We start from the raw sequence: 16,094 nt of genomic DNA on the forward strand, positions 1-16,094 counted from the left end.
TAGTGATGGTCTGGAATCAGTCGTAATTTGGAGATGATAAACGCATTGATTCATCAAAGATTCAAACGTTGCGATCTGGTCATATTTTCCCGATTTCCATCTCCGTCCCTGCTTACATCAGCGGCTACTGAGTGACCATCAAGCAGTATTAAAGACATGGATCCACTGATCACAAACCCAAAGGAACTGTATTAGCTAACATTTTTACAGTCAGTTGGATGTATATGTGATTTTTGTCATGAAATGTTCAAAGTATAATCAAAATTGATCTCGATAATTAATCTTTCTTTCGGGAACTTTTTAACGTATGATTGCCATGGCAATGTGGTAGACTAGCTGTTGTGAATACCATTATCCGAAGTATATTTCAACGGACATTTAATACAAATCAAACTAGATCTATGTATAACTGTACTAGTCCGGAATGATGCCGTTTTATAGTGCCAGCTCACTGAGATACCATGTCGCAGTTTAACATGAATACCCACTCAGACACAATGTACTGACTCCGAGCCGACCAGTCCTTGTTTTAGCCCCTTGACGCTTAGCACCAGGCAGGCTAACAACAAGTACCATCTTTTAATGTGAATTGGTATGATGCGGCCGGGGATCGAACTCCAGACCTTTCACTCTCCAGGCAGAGGCTCTACCACTAGACCACGGAGGCGATCGTACACACAAGGAAGCAGTTATCAAACCTAATACTATGAAAGTATGTGTCCCTCCTAACCTGATTGGTAGGTCCATTTGTTTATGGTGCAGTATGATGGTCAATGTCTATATGTTAGGTGCTTATCATTCAAGACATGACGGTGAAATAATAAAAAAGCAACGAAATAATTGTCTTAAATACATTATTGAAAAGCTCCATATTTGCCACTGCATATGATAAATACTGATACATAGTGTGCTTGTTGTAAGAGGCAACTAACAGGATCGGGGGGTTAGACTCGCTGACTTGGTTGATGCATGTCATCAATCTCAATTGCTGTTCGATGCTCATGATGTCAATCACTGGATTGTCTGGTCAAGACTCGATTATTTATAGACTGCCTCCATATAGCAGTAATATTGCTGAGTGCGGCGTTAAACACCAAACAAACAAACAAACACTTCCACTGTATAAGATAGTTTAGTGTGTACTGTGAAGGGAATATTTTCAACAGATAATGTGATTAAATGTTCATGTCAGTGATAGTAAGTCCCTTTATTGATCATGTTGATGGAATTGATTTTTTACTGGGGGAGGGGGATTATATTTTGAACAAATTAAATAATGTTGAGCGTTTTTTGGTAATTTATGTATTATGATGAATGTTGCTTGACAACACAGTATTTGGCAGAATGGAACAAAGAAGCTTCACGTTAAGAAATAAAAATTGGACAATTTACATATGGTCAACTTCAGGTAAACTGGTTAGACTTCAATTATCATTATCATGTTGGAGCATATTTTGTTGTTAGTCTGCAGCAGTTTACACCCTAGTAAACTATATTTATAACGAACATGCTTATAAAGAACTGACGGGTAAACGAACATCTTGTTTGGTCCCAACCATTTGTTATATATATGCTGTATATTATAAGTTGTAGCAGGATCACGAGGGGTACATGGGCTTTTATACGTCCCGCATTAGGGTTTATACCACGACCTGGCTAACTGACGTTTTAATATGACATTGTAAAATAATTCAAATAAATTCCAAACAGCTGCTAGATTGAGCTGAGGTTCATGTGTCATGTGACATCCACTGGCTCGGAAAAAGCATGCAGCTTTTTGCTTTGAAGCACCCAGAAGAGATTTATTCTGCCTCTACGAAATGACCCATTTCTGGTGTCCCCCGCTGTGATATTGCTGGAATATTTCTAAAAGCGGCGTAAAACAATACTCGCTCGCTCGCTCGCTCACTCACTCACTCACTCACCCACCCACCCATTCACTCACTCACTCACTCTACGAAATGCACGTGCAGCCTGTAGTGCTTGTGGCGGGGTATAAAAGATTTATTCCCGCGCTGAGAAATTTATTACCCTCCAAGACGGGCAGACATGGAGGTATGATTTTGCTTTTAAAGAACTGTGGTTGTAATGAACTAAAATTAATGGTCCCTGTGAGTTCATAGTTTATTGTAGGTGATATTATTTTGTGGTGAGGTCCCATTATCATTCTGGGGCATATTTTGCTGTTAGACCGCAACAGTTTACACCTTTGATAAGCAGTAGTTATTACTTACTTGATGCAACTGTGGCTTAAGAACCTTGTCACAAATAAATGTCTTTAGACATTAAATTTTCACCAGGTTAGAAAACTTTGGATTCACAAATATTTAAATTCAAGATTCGCGTTCGCTCGTCACGCCGAAGACCCGGGTTCGATTCCCGACATGGGTACAATGTGTGAAGCACATTTCTGGTGTCCCCCGCCGTGATATTGCTGGAATATTGCTAAAAGCGGCGTAAAACCACACTCACTCATTCTAACTGTGACGTAACTAAGGCATTTGCCAAGGCCTGCTAAATACAGTGTTTATATCTAATACAGGATATTTACCATCCCCAAACACACTCGTGTGATAACCTCTATGTATTTCCCTTACAACTCATTACAACAGGCTGGATGTTTACGTTGGAGATCTGACCTATTCTGTAACATTTTTAATCTTCGATCTATCAATTTCTAGATTTTAAAGTGGTTAACTTAATTGGTAACAAAATAAATGTGTTGTTATTTTCTTATTATATTAGCCAGACATATTGGTTTATTATACACCCTTCACATTTAACATATTTGTTGCAATTCAACTCACTGCTGACGTCAAAAAGATATATCTGAATTGACTGCTACAGTAGAATTCATTGTACTCAAAAATAAATAACAGGTTCGATTTCAATCTCATTAAAATCAGACCATAGTTCACGCTACCGCTAAATAAAGATCTGAAGACATCCCATTAGCGGTCAAGTCAGAACAACCTTTCATCCGACCAATCAGAGCATCGCTTACCAGATTATGAAAGTGACAATCAGAATGTGATTTCTAATCATGCAACCTCGAAAACTTTATTCCCAACGATAGTAATGGGTTTTTACGACTGAATCCATACAATGTAGACCATCTATTAGCCTTTCCAGAAAGTTCTTTAGTTCAGGTTTCATATTTGTAATCGAGAATTTGTCAAAATATCAAAGTTCGCGCAAGGTCGGTCTGATGTGACCTGTAATGGGATGTCTTCAGATGTTTGTTTAGCGGTAGCGAGAACTAAGATCTGATTTTAATGAGATTGGTTCGATTTCAATGTGTGATGTGTGTTTCAAACCAACTGTTTTATCTATGACAAAACACATTAGAAAAATCTGCCCTTGTGTTCCTGCAAACTAAAATAATGCTTTAAACTTTGTTAATTCTCCTGTTGAAAAAAAACATTGTTTGAATTTTAGAATTTATAGCAACAGTTGGATTCAATGCACACTCTAAAATACATAATAACAGAATTAAATCAAGGAGTTCATTATCAATATGTCAGACATCCTAACATATAATAAAAACTAATATGAAGAAAGATCCTTGTTGATACATAGAGGTTATCATATACATAGTGCTTATTCATAATACAGGATATTTACCATCCCTAAACACACAAGCGTGATAACCTCTTTATCATATAATGTCATTCTTCGATTCTGTGCTTGAAAATCGCTTCCCCTCACTCACAAACATTACCTAAACATTGCGAGTAATATTTATTACGTCACAGGGTAAGTGATGTGTCAGTCGGACAGTGACAGTAGCCAATATAGTTCCAACTGAAATCTGTTTCTTATACAGTTGCAAAGCAACATATATGCAAAACGACAATTGTTTTTACTTGCCTTTCGCGGCAATCCATCGGTCTGTCCGCTAGAGTAACTGCCCTTTGTCAAAGGGAGCTACTCTTACCCCAGTCTATGAGACGTCACGGCCATGTTCAGACGTTGTTGACAGTTGGCCTGTTCTGTCATAACGTTAAGAAGTTCAGTCAGGTGTACACACAGCGCCAAAACGAAAAACAAGGTAACAATTCATACATATTTCGGCCAAATCCCACTATTTTAATTTGTAGAAAAGGTTTCAAGCCGCAGAGGTCTACAAGCACAGATATGGCTACTGATCCCGCTTGGCTAGGTTTAGTGCCCTCGCAAAATTGTTTCGAAATTTATATCTCCAAAGTTGCCAAAACTTATAAAATGCCTTAGTTACGTTGCAGTTCGATACTGATTTTCACTATATAAGACTATTTTTTTTATAATTGTAGCAATTATCCCTGTAGTTTATCCAGATTCATGATGGTTAATTCTGACTCGATCGCCCGATTGACAAGTGCGACGCCATGTTTGTTTATAAACACTGAAAGTAGTCCCTACTTGACCTTTGATATTTGCATCTCTATCCGCATATGACCCCAACGGATATCGTTTTTATCCGTTGGCTTTATCCTGCCGAGAAACCTACCCATTATATGATAAATTGGAATTATCTGTCCATGTATATCCTACAACCTAAAATACTTCTGTATTCTTTAACTAACATGATTAAGCTTCAGGAAGACTTGCTTGTCTTCATTTTTCAGAATCGATGGTTACAGTTGAATTCAATGCATGGACACAATTAATTATGTAAGTACAGCATGTCTTTATGTTATTAGAAAATATAGATTGTTTACTGGCTGCTGTCATGGCTTCAATTTTGCAGAGTTGTTGACAATACCAATCACTGGATTGTCTGGCCGAGATTTGATTATTTAATGGCTGCCATCACATGGCTGCAATATTGCTGTGTTTGGCATTAAACAATAGGAACAATACAGGAGGCTGAATCTTCAAGATTTGTAATTGTTCCTCGATGACATGGATGGTTGATCACAATACCAATCACTGGATTGTTGGCCCAGATTATTAAATGGCTGACATCACATGGCTGGAAATTTGACTTATAATGTAAGATTGTTACAGTAGAAGGCTGAAGTAAACCTTGTGTTGTGTTAATATGAACTCTTGAAGTGGTTGGAGATGAACGATGGATCATAAATTTCAGAATCAACTCAATGCACACTCTAAAATACACAATAACAGAATGAAATGAAATTGTTCACTGTCAAGTGAGTGTTGTTTTAAGCCGCATTTAACAATATTCCAGGACTATCACAGCAGGGGACTTCAGAAATGGGCTTCGCATATTGTACCTGTGTAGGGAATTGAACCCATATTGTGAAGAACAAACGCTTTAAACAGTAGGCTACCCTACTGCCCGTGTTGTGAAGAACAAACACTTTAAGCGGTAGTCTACCCTAATGCCCATGTTGTGAAGAACAAGCGCTTTAAACAGTAGGCTACCCTAATGCCCTTGTTGTGAAGAACAAACGCTTTAAACAGTAGGCTACCCTTATGCCCATGTTGTGAAATCAAACGCTTTAAACAGTAGGCTACCCTAATGCCCATGTTGTGAAGAACAAACGCTTTAAACAGTAGGCTACCCTTATGCCCATGTTGTGAAATCAAACGCTTTAAACAGTAGGCTACCCTAATGCCCTTGTTGTGAAGAACAAACGCTTTAAACAGTAGGCTACCCTTATGCCCATGTTGTGAAATCAAACGCTTTAAACAGTAGGCTACCCTAATGCCCATGTTGTGAAGAACAAACGCTTTAAACAGTAGGCTACCCTTATGCCCATGTTGTCGTAAAAGGCGACTAATGGGATCAGGTGGTCAGGCTCGCTGACTTTGTTGATGCATATCATCGATCCCAATTGCGTGGATCGATGCTCATGATATTAATCACTGGATTGTCTGGTCCAGACTCGATTATTTACAGACCGCCATCATATAGCTGGAATATTGGTGAGTGCGGCGTTAAACAAAAAAACAACCAACCACCTACTGTCCATGTTTTTTCACATCCTAACCGGTTGTTAAAAATAATATGGAGACAAATGCATGGTGTCAGTGATCTCCTTCATCCTATACATATTTCCGCTTCAGGAAGACTTTGTCTTTGAATTCAATGCATCCTCTTACACCACTTTTAGCAATATTCCAGCGATATCACAGCAGGGGACATAAGAAATGGGCTTCACACATTGTACCCATGTGGAGAATCCAACCCGGATCTTTGGCATGAGGAGTGAACGCTTTAACCACTAGGCTACCCTACCACCCCTGCACTCTCTGAAATACACAATAACAGAATTAAATAAATGTGTTCACTTTCAAGGGTGTGTGATTTTCTGGTCCATACTTTATTTACAGGCTGCCATCATATAGCTGCAGTATTGCTGAGTGGCATTATTTGTTTTGTTTTGTTTGTTGATTAACGCCGCACTCAGCAATATTCCAGCTATATGACAGCGGTCTGTAAATAATCAAACCTGGACCAGACAATCCGGTGATTGATATCATGAGCATCGATCCTCGCAATTGGGATCGATGATATGCATCAACCAAGTCAATTTCTACATTTTGGAGTGTGTTTGAATATTTAAGTGGCTGCAATCATCTAGCAGCAATATTGCAGAGTAACAGGAAACAGGATGCTGAATGTTGAAGTGGGAGATTTGACCTATATTATAAGATTGTTACAGTAGAGGCTGAAGAAAACTGTGTTGTGTCAATGTGTTCTACTGATCTTAATGTGGTAGGAGATTAATGATGGATCAGTTGTTACAGTTGAACTCAATGCACACTACAAAATACACAATAACAGTTTATGAATGTGTTCACTTTCAAATATCTTGCTTTTATTAAAATAATGTGTTAATCTGGTTTAATTACAGGCCACTATCATATGATTTAAACAATAAAAAAGGAATGGGATTGGGAACAGGTTCAATCTATTTAAACACCTCTCCCTACAAATGACTTTTAACAATTAACGAGAGTAAACTGTACATAAATAACAAATTTAGATTAATTGTACCTACATGATATCCAAGTCACACACAAATACACATATACATATATCGGTACATAAACTAACAGCATACCAGCATATCACACATACAAACAACTATTTGATCGATGTAATCGTAAAGAAGACATATTCAGATTTTAAATCTTATATTTTGCAATGAACAAATGGACAGATTGTACAATAGCAAGGTTAGTAACAGTAGATGTTGTAGCATTTCCATATAATACTGAATCCATGTCGTATCCCTTTATATAGTAGTACACATTGTTCCGAAGATTACAGTAGTTGCGACATGAAAAGAAATAATGTGTAGGATCCTCATAATGATATCCACAGGAGCAGGTAGTAGAATCATTAATATGTCTGATATTTGTGTGCATTTAATTCTCTGCATCCTAATCTGAGACGGCAATGGATAATTTGACGGGTACCATAGTCTAAGTTAAAGCTAAATATTTTAGGATTTTTTGTCATGGTGATACATTTAGTGAAGTCATTTACAGTATATTTTGACTGAACATTATCCTGTAATTCATTCCACATTCGCACTGTGTTGGGTAAAAATGATTTCTGGTAGTTAACTGTTCTAGCATTTACAGTCAGTTGCTGTGAAGAACCTCTTAAAATGTTACGTGCACCCATTAGGAGGCATTAGGAGGAACAACATCACATAGATATTCAGGGGCCAACTTGTTAACCATTTTGTAAAATGTTTTTAATTTATGAGATTGCCGTCTTTTGGATAAGGGTGTAAGGTTAGTTTCGGAGTATAGAGACTCGTGACTGGTACCACGAGTAACTCCACATATTGTTCTCAGTGCGTCTAAATTTAGCCTTTCCAATACCAACGTTTGTTCTTGAGAACAGTTATCCCATACTTGGTCACAATAGTTGAATATGGGTAAAATAAAGGATAAATATATGTTCTGTAACGTTTTTCTGTACAGGCGGTATTTGAAAGTTCTATAGCAGTTAATCATTGGGCTTATTTATCTACTATATTATCTATATGATTTGACCAGTAGCCATCTTGCTATAAAATTAGACCTAGGACTCTATCATACATGCATGCAATATTGAGTCTGGCTTTAAACAACAAACATTGACCTCGACTCACAGAATAAAACATAATTTTGTCCATTTGAAGAAGGTAATAAAATAGATTCTGCATTCTGTATTTGTAATGCATCCGACAAATAACATTGAAAAACAACCCATGAAATCTTACCACATTCATTTATTTGTTATTTAAATGTTGTGATGAAATTAATGTATCTTCCTACTGACTGCTTGGAGTCTGTTGATATCCTGTTGTGCATCAGATTGCCTTGACCTTAAAACAATGAGGTCATATCAAACACGTTCACTGAAGAGGTCGAGTTATATGCTGCTGTGATACAAGTCTGTCCCCAAACACATTTGATTCTGCCAGATTCAACCTGGCCAGTGATTATGTTAATAAATAGATGTTGATTACTTGATCATAACAGACCCAAATAATTCTGTTTTGTGGTAAAGTCACAGATTGTAGAGAGTGTTGGCAAGTATTGGGTGAAGAATATTGTAGACATTTTGAATCTTAATCGGTTCCAAGTAATCACAGTTGTTGATGTCTACACTAAGGGCGATGTGATGGTCAGACTGTGACTCTAGTAATGTCTGGCTGGTTAGCTGGCTGCAAAGCTAATTTTGGTGACAGGGTCAGTATTTGGGCCTATTGCATAAATATTTTTAGTCACCAGGTTTTTTTTGTCAGTGAACAAAACATGCATTTTCCCTTGAGACAAAAAAAAATCAACAAACATGCTATATATCAGACTTCTATTTGTCAATAGGAACATCAAAGGTAGTCAATATTAAATGTTTCTATGTAGACTTCTGGAACAAATGTTAATCACATTTTGCCATATATATTGTTAAGCTATATTTTTCAGGACCGCCTACTTGGTCTAGTAGTAGAGCATCCGCCCGTAGAGCGGAAGGTCCGGGGTTCAATCCCCGGCCGCGTCATACCAAAAGATGTTAAAAGATGGTACTTGTTACCCTGTCTGGCGCTCGGCATTAAGGGGTTAAAGCAAGGACTGGTCTGCTCGGAGTCAGTATACTGTGTCTGAGTGGGGTATTCATGTTAAACTGCGGCATGGTATCTCAGTGGGCTAGCACTATAAATCGGCATCAGTCCGGTCTAGTACAAGCAGCCACACACACGTGCATGCACATAGCTATATAAGTGCAATAATCTTGGACGCGACGTTAAACCCAATTTTACCTCACCTATATTTTTCAAATCATCCACTATGATTTTTTTACAATTTGTGATCATAATGGCAAATCAAAGTTTGATATCTGAGGTTAGGTTTAGGTTTTAACTACATTCTGCTGGAGTTTCCTTATGCTGGTGGGGGCACGGGTGGCCCAGCTGTCTAAGGCGCCGCGATTCGCTGTGCAGAGTTGCATTTAGTATGCCAAAATTCATGACTACAAATCAGAATCTATGATGGTCATCCAACATGCACGCTGATTAAGCAAAACATTGAAGGCCTTCAATCTCATATTAATGATTTGCAGAATGACAGAGGTTTTTTGAAGCTGATTTCATTTGCTTGACAGAAACATGGTTATCTGATTCACATCCAGCTGATGAAGCAAAACTTGATGGATTTACATTACATCATAAATCCCGATCACAGTGTCATGAATCATCTGAACCAATGCTGATGGAATTGAAGAATCAAAGACATGGTGCTGTTGGTATTTATTCTAGTAAGTCAAAACCTGTGATTTTACTCACTTACCAGTATCCAATTTAGAGTATCTGTGTTTTAATGTAATGGAATTACAAGCTCATGTTGTTGTTTTATACATGCCAAGCTCATAGTGTGTGAAAAGTCGTACTTAAATACGCTATTTGAAGGGAGCGTGGCCTAAATGCAAATGTCCGATTGGGATTTTTAATTACGGATCCCTGGCTCATACACAGTTGATATTTTCTGAAAGCATTTGCTACAACTTGTTCAGGAACTTGATACCCAGTCTGGTCGATCCATTATCATGGGTGGGGGCATGGGTGGCCCAGTCGTCTAAGGCGCCGTGATTCGCTGTGCAGAGTTGCGTCCCTTGGGTACGCCAGAAACCTATGATTGTGGGTTCGAATCCCGGTTCGCCCCAATGTTTCTAGGTTTGTCAGCACCATACCCGTGCTTGTGGGTTTCACCGAAGTGGTAAACGTCTGAGACCTGCATCACTTCGGGCTTTCCTCCCACATTAAGCAGACACGCCGCGATATAACTGGAATACTGTTAAAAGCGTTAAACCCAACTCACTCACTTATTATCATGGGTGATTTCAATGAAAATATCTTGTCGTCATCGTCAATACAGACTATGATGGAATCGAATGGTTTTACACAGACGGTTTCACAACCTACCACTGAAGGTGAATGCTTACTGGGTTCTTGAGATGTATATGGACTTGAGAATGTCGCTGTTCAGATTCTTCTACATACTTTGTGTACCATGAAGATATTAAGATCAGACTATAAACCGGATTGTCAGATCCAGACTCGATTATTTACAGACTGCAGTGATATTGCTGGAATATTGCTCAGTGTGGTATTAAACAACAACAAAATATGAATGAATTGTACTTGTTGTATCATGATCATACACCTGTATTAAATATAATTATTTTTATTGCAAAAGCAGCTTTTACAAAATATTAATGAATTCTGCTTGTATCATGATCATAGACCTGTATTTATGTATAATTACTTTTATCGCAAAAGCAGCTTTTACAAAATATGAATGAATTCAACTTGTATCATGATCATAGACTTGTATTTATATATAATGACTTTTATTGCAAAAGCATCTTTTACAAAATATGAATGAATTCTACTTGTTCTATCATGATCATAGATTTGTATTTATATATAATGACTTTTATTGCAAAAGCAGCTTTTACAATATATGAATGAATTCTACTTGTATCATGATCATAGACCTATATTTATGTATAATTACTTATATCGCAAAAGCAGCTTTTACAAAATATGAATGAATTCAACTTGTTTCATGATCATAGACTTGTATTTATATATAATGACTTTTATTGCAAAAGCAGCTTTTACAAAATATGAATGAATTCTACTTGTTCTATTATGATCATAGATTTGTATTTATATATAATGACTTTATTGCAAAAGCAGCTTTTACAAAATATGAATGAATTCTACTTGTATCATGATCATAGACCTGTATTTATGTATAATTACTTTTTTTGCAAAAGCAGCTTTTACAAAATATGAATGAATTCTACTTGTATCATGATCATAGACCTGTATTTACGTATAATTACTTTTATTGCAAAAGCAGCTTTTACAAAATATGAATGAATTCTACTTGTATCATGTTCATAGACCTGAGGCCAACATACAAGGTACCAACTTCTTGTATTACAAGGAAGACATTTGTTGAAAATTACATTGATTCCAATGGATGAAATAATGGGACTTAATTGAAGTCATAATATTGATTGAAAAGACACTCGGATATTTTTAATTAAGTTCATGTCAGCTTATTGCGCATGATCAACTTTTTGTGTGTAATATATCATACGACATGAGGTACACTGTAATATTACAAATATATTTCACTCACCTTGAAGTATGATCATGCATATGTGTGATAACTGCTAATTTTAAACCAATTTGTAAATCTTGCTTCAACGAAAGATACTGATCTATTACTGCACATATCTGTATTTATATATGATGACTTTTGTTGCAAAAGCAGATTTTACAAATAGGAATAAATTGTACTTATTTTATCATGATTATCTAGGCCAACATTCAAAAAACAATTTATTTTACAAACATTTGTTGAAAATGTAATCTGACTGATTCTACTTGATGGCATAATAAACAATAACACGCATGTTTTATTGACCAAATTTGATATCACAGCTTATTGCACATCATCAATTACTCTGTATGATGTACAAGAGATATAATATATGATTTATGTATAAAGTGTACCTAACTTTAGAAAAAGAGAGTTGGGGTAGGGGTGTGTGACCTGATTTGTCCCTGGCTGTGGTGACATTGTATACAGAATTTATGGATAAGAACTTCTTTAATACTGTAAAGGCGACATGATGACTTTTGTTGCAAAAGCAGATTTTACAAATAGGAATAAATTGTACTTATTTTATCATGATTATCTAGGCCAACATGCAAAAAAACAATTTATTTTACAAACATTTGTTGAAAATGTAATCTGACTGATTCTACTTGATGGCTTGATAAACAATAACACGCATGTTTTATTGACCCTGTAATATTTGCAATTTGATATCACAGCTTATTGCACATCATCAATTACTCTGTGTGATGTACAAGAGAAATAATATACGATTTGTGTATGTAGTGTACCTAACTTTAGAAAAAGAGAGTTGGGGTAGGGGTGTGTGACCTGATTTGTCCCAGAATCAGGGACACGTGTATACATTGTATACAGAATTTATGGATAAGAACTTCTTATAACTGTAAAGGCGACATTTCGGTATGGATCCTTATACTGTTGTCATGTGTTTCTGCCGTTGGCTCCTAGTAGGGTATTGAGGGAGATGGAGCTGTGAAGTAGGTGTCAATATTGCCTTGCTGTTTTAGGAGGCGGCTGATGATGTGGGAGGCTTTTCCTTGGAATGGGAGGGCGATGCGGAAGGGCGCTGATTCGGGTTTAGGGGTGGCAGATCTCGGTATGGGATGGAGTACAGAGGAGATGACGAGTTTAGGTGGAAAATTGTTGAGGTGGGTGACAACTTCTAAGTAATGCCTATCAAACAATTCAGTGGTGACATCGATTGGGGAAGTTATATATATCTAGGCATAACCAATTTGTGTGTTTTATATAATATATATTTCATTTTTATGTGTATGTTGACTACATAAGATACTTTATAGTTATAATGTTTATATTTTAGTATGTATATATTTTAGCAGACCTACAAAAAACATTTCATGTCAGCTTATTGCACATTCTCAATTGTTCTATGTATTACATGTTATATATTCTATTGTGATTAAACCATGGACAGATTCATTGCCATATAGCTTTGATTGATTATGAATAGAATGAAAAGACACAGTTCGAAGTTACTGATGAAACAAATGGGGACCTCATATTTCACCATAAAAGCATGGGGAAATAATACATTGTATAATCATGGATGCTTATGGCTGTTGATTGTTCATTAGGACTCCCAATTTAATATTATATTGTATCATATCATATCATTTCATATCATATCATATTATATTATATAATCATGTACCTCAGCACATGTGATGTCACAATTCACTGATGTATTGACATATCTATGCATATCTTTAAACCTGATGATAGGATACACAATAACATTCTGAGGTATTGATTTATGTTTTCATTCTGTATCCAATACTCAAGAAGTGGTATATGTTTTACAACAACCTGGTCTGATTACTACTCCAGCTCAAAAGTATGCACTCATGTATTCATGTACATGTGGTACCATAACTATTTGATTGTGCTTCATAAACACATGCTTTTGATATGGTCCAAAATATGAAATGGACACTTCTTTTGGTAGAGATTTCTTATAATTATGGAATAGATTTTGTCGCTGTTATTTACATTCAAGTCATCAACACATCAGGGTCCCTCCACAATGTAATTTCGACGGTGGAGGGAGCTCCATGAAGATGTGTTGATGACTTGACATAACCTCAGGGTCCCTTCACGACGTAATTTCAACCGCGGAGGGAGATCCATGAAGATGTGTTGATGGCTTGACATCACCTCAGGGTCCCTCCTAAACGTAATTTCAACCGCGGAGGGAGATCCATGAAGATGTGTTGATGGCTTGACATCACCTCAGGGTCCCTCTACAACGTAATTTCAACCGCGGAGGGAGATCCATGAAGATGTGTTGATGGCTTGACATCACCTCAGGGTCCCTCCACGATGTAATTTCGACCGTGGAGGGAGATCCATCAAGGTGTGTTGACAACTAGACATCACCTCAGGGTCCCTCCACAATGTAATTTCGACCGTGGAGGGAGATCAATCAAGGTGTGTTGCCAACTAGACATCACCTCAGGGTCCCTCCACAATGTTATTTTGTTGGTGGAGTGTGTCCTATAAAGGTGTGTTGTATTGATTCATGTTTGAATTTTGTATCGATTTTGATAAAATATTTTTTTATATTTCATGTCTGAAACACCTCAGGGTCCCTCAACATTGTGATTTCGACGGTGGAGTGAGTCTCATTAAGGGATGTTGACAACAATGAAATATCACACCACATCAGATCCATAGTAGAATCGGTTGTTTTGAATCTGTATCAATGTTTGTGAAGCATTTTATTTGTTTCGCTACAACCTGGTCTGTATGTAAATGAAAGCCACAAAAACCATTTCATAATCACACAAAATCTTTAATAAAAGCAGAATTCATTGTATGTTTCCGACTTTATCTAAACATGTGTTTATAAATCACTATGAAATAGTGATATCAGGTGTTCATGAAAAGCTGAGCGTTTCCTTGCTTGCAGGAGTAGTTATGAGGCCAAGTTGTTGGTGTGTGCCGGAGTGTCCCAGGGTACTCTAGACTCATTCACACCTCGACCATGTTCAAATCCTCACGTGGTTTGCTTGAACCAACACCGTCAAAAGATAGTAACCACTTGCGGGACATTGTCACTACGAAATTAGCATGTCCCAGAGTGTCCCAGAATGTTCTAAACCCATTTCGAACCTTGACCATGTTTTGAATCCTCAAATGGGTTGCTTTTAACAAGGCAGTCAAAAGTAAGGTACAGTAGCAATTGGCTATTGGGAAATGAAGAACCTTTTTGTTTGTTGTTTAACGCTGCACTCAGCAATATTCCAGCCATATGATTTATCAGTTATTAAGATGAACAGAAGATGATGTGATGAGAATGGTTTTATGCTGCTTTTCGGAATATTCCAGACACATCACGGTGAGGACACCGTACATGGGCTTCACACAGTGTAACCATGTGCCTAATCGAACCTGGTCTTCGGTGACGACTGAACTCAAGGCTAGCGCCATAGGTTGTGTCTGCCATCACAGTGTGTATCAGCAATGACAAATTTAATTCAGGTGTGGTTTTGACATTATTTATTTGCTGAAGTATCCCCATGGTCCCGAAGTACAGTGAATTGCATGGTAGTTGTGTTTACAATGACATTACAATACCTACACAACAAAACTTTTAATACATACATTTTATTAGCTCGATTTGATGATGAAATCTTTGCAAACTAAAATCCTCAAAAGGCAAATGCAATCTAACACTTGGTACTAGATCTAGGGTAGAATAGGTCTTCAGCAACCCATGCTTGCCGTAAAAGGCGAGTATGCTTGTCTAAGAGGCAACTAACGGGATCGGGTGGTCAGGCTCGCTGACTTGGTTGATGCATGTCGTCGATCCCAATTGCGTGATCGATGCTCACGATGTCAATCACTGGATTGTCTGGTCCAGACTCGATTATTTACAGATCAAACCAACCAAAGTACTAACGTCTGGGACCTGCATCACACTTGCCTTACTTGACTCGAATGCCACGCCATATAAAGCTGACATACTGACTATTACATTCCTAATATTCTTACAATCAGTGTGAACTCAATACTTACTCTCCAGGGCCCACTTGCACAAAGCGATCTTAGCGCTAAGACAATTGTAAGCCTATGCTAAAGTATGGGAGTTAGCTAAGATCGCTTTGTTCAAGTGGGTCCAGATGTAAATGAAATTAAGATTAACTTCTCGAGCTGATCACATGACCTTTTACAAATGCACCACGTGATTAGAGTGAGAGAAAGGCAGTTACAAGTCAGTATGTATACTCATTTGCTGCAGACACAAGATATTCTCCATTGGACAGATGCGGTTCACATGAATGATACTAAACGTATCAAGTATTTGAAATTATGGATGTCAACATCTTTATTATGACGAACACAACGTTTCGGCGCATGATCTTGACGGGTTATTCTCTTGCATTGACATATTAACTTGAACTTGGACGATGTCCTGCTGGTGAACTGAAGACCTCGAGTTATATCATAAGCTCAGTAGCATTTATCAA

The sequence above is a fragment of the Haliotis cracherodii genome, unplaced genomic scaffold, assembly GCF_022045235.1.
Source record: "Haliotis cracherodii isolate W230 unplaced genomic scaffold, xgHalCrac1.p SCAF_21, whole genome shotgun sequence".
Taxonomy (NCBI): domain Eukaryota; kingdom Metazoa; phylum Mollusca; class Gastropoda; order Lepetellida; family Haliotidae; genus Haliotis; species Haliotis cracherodii.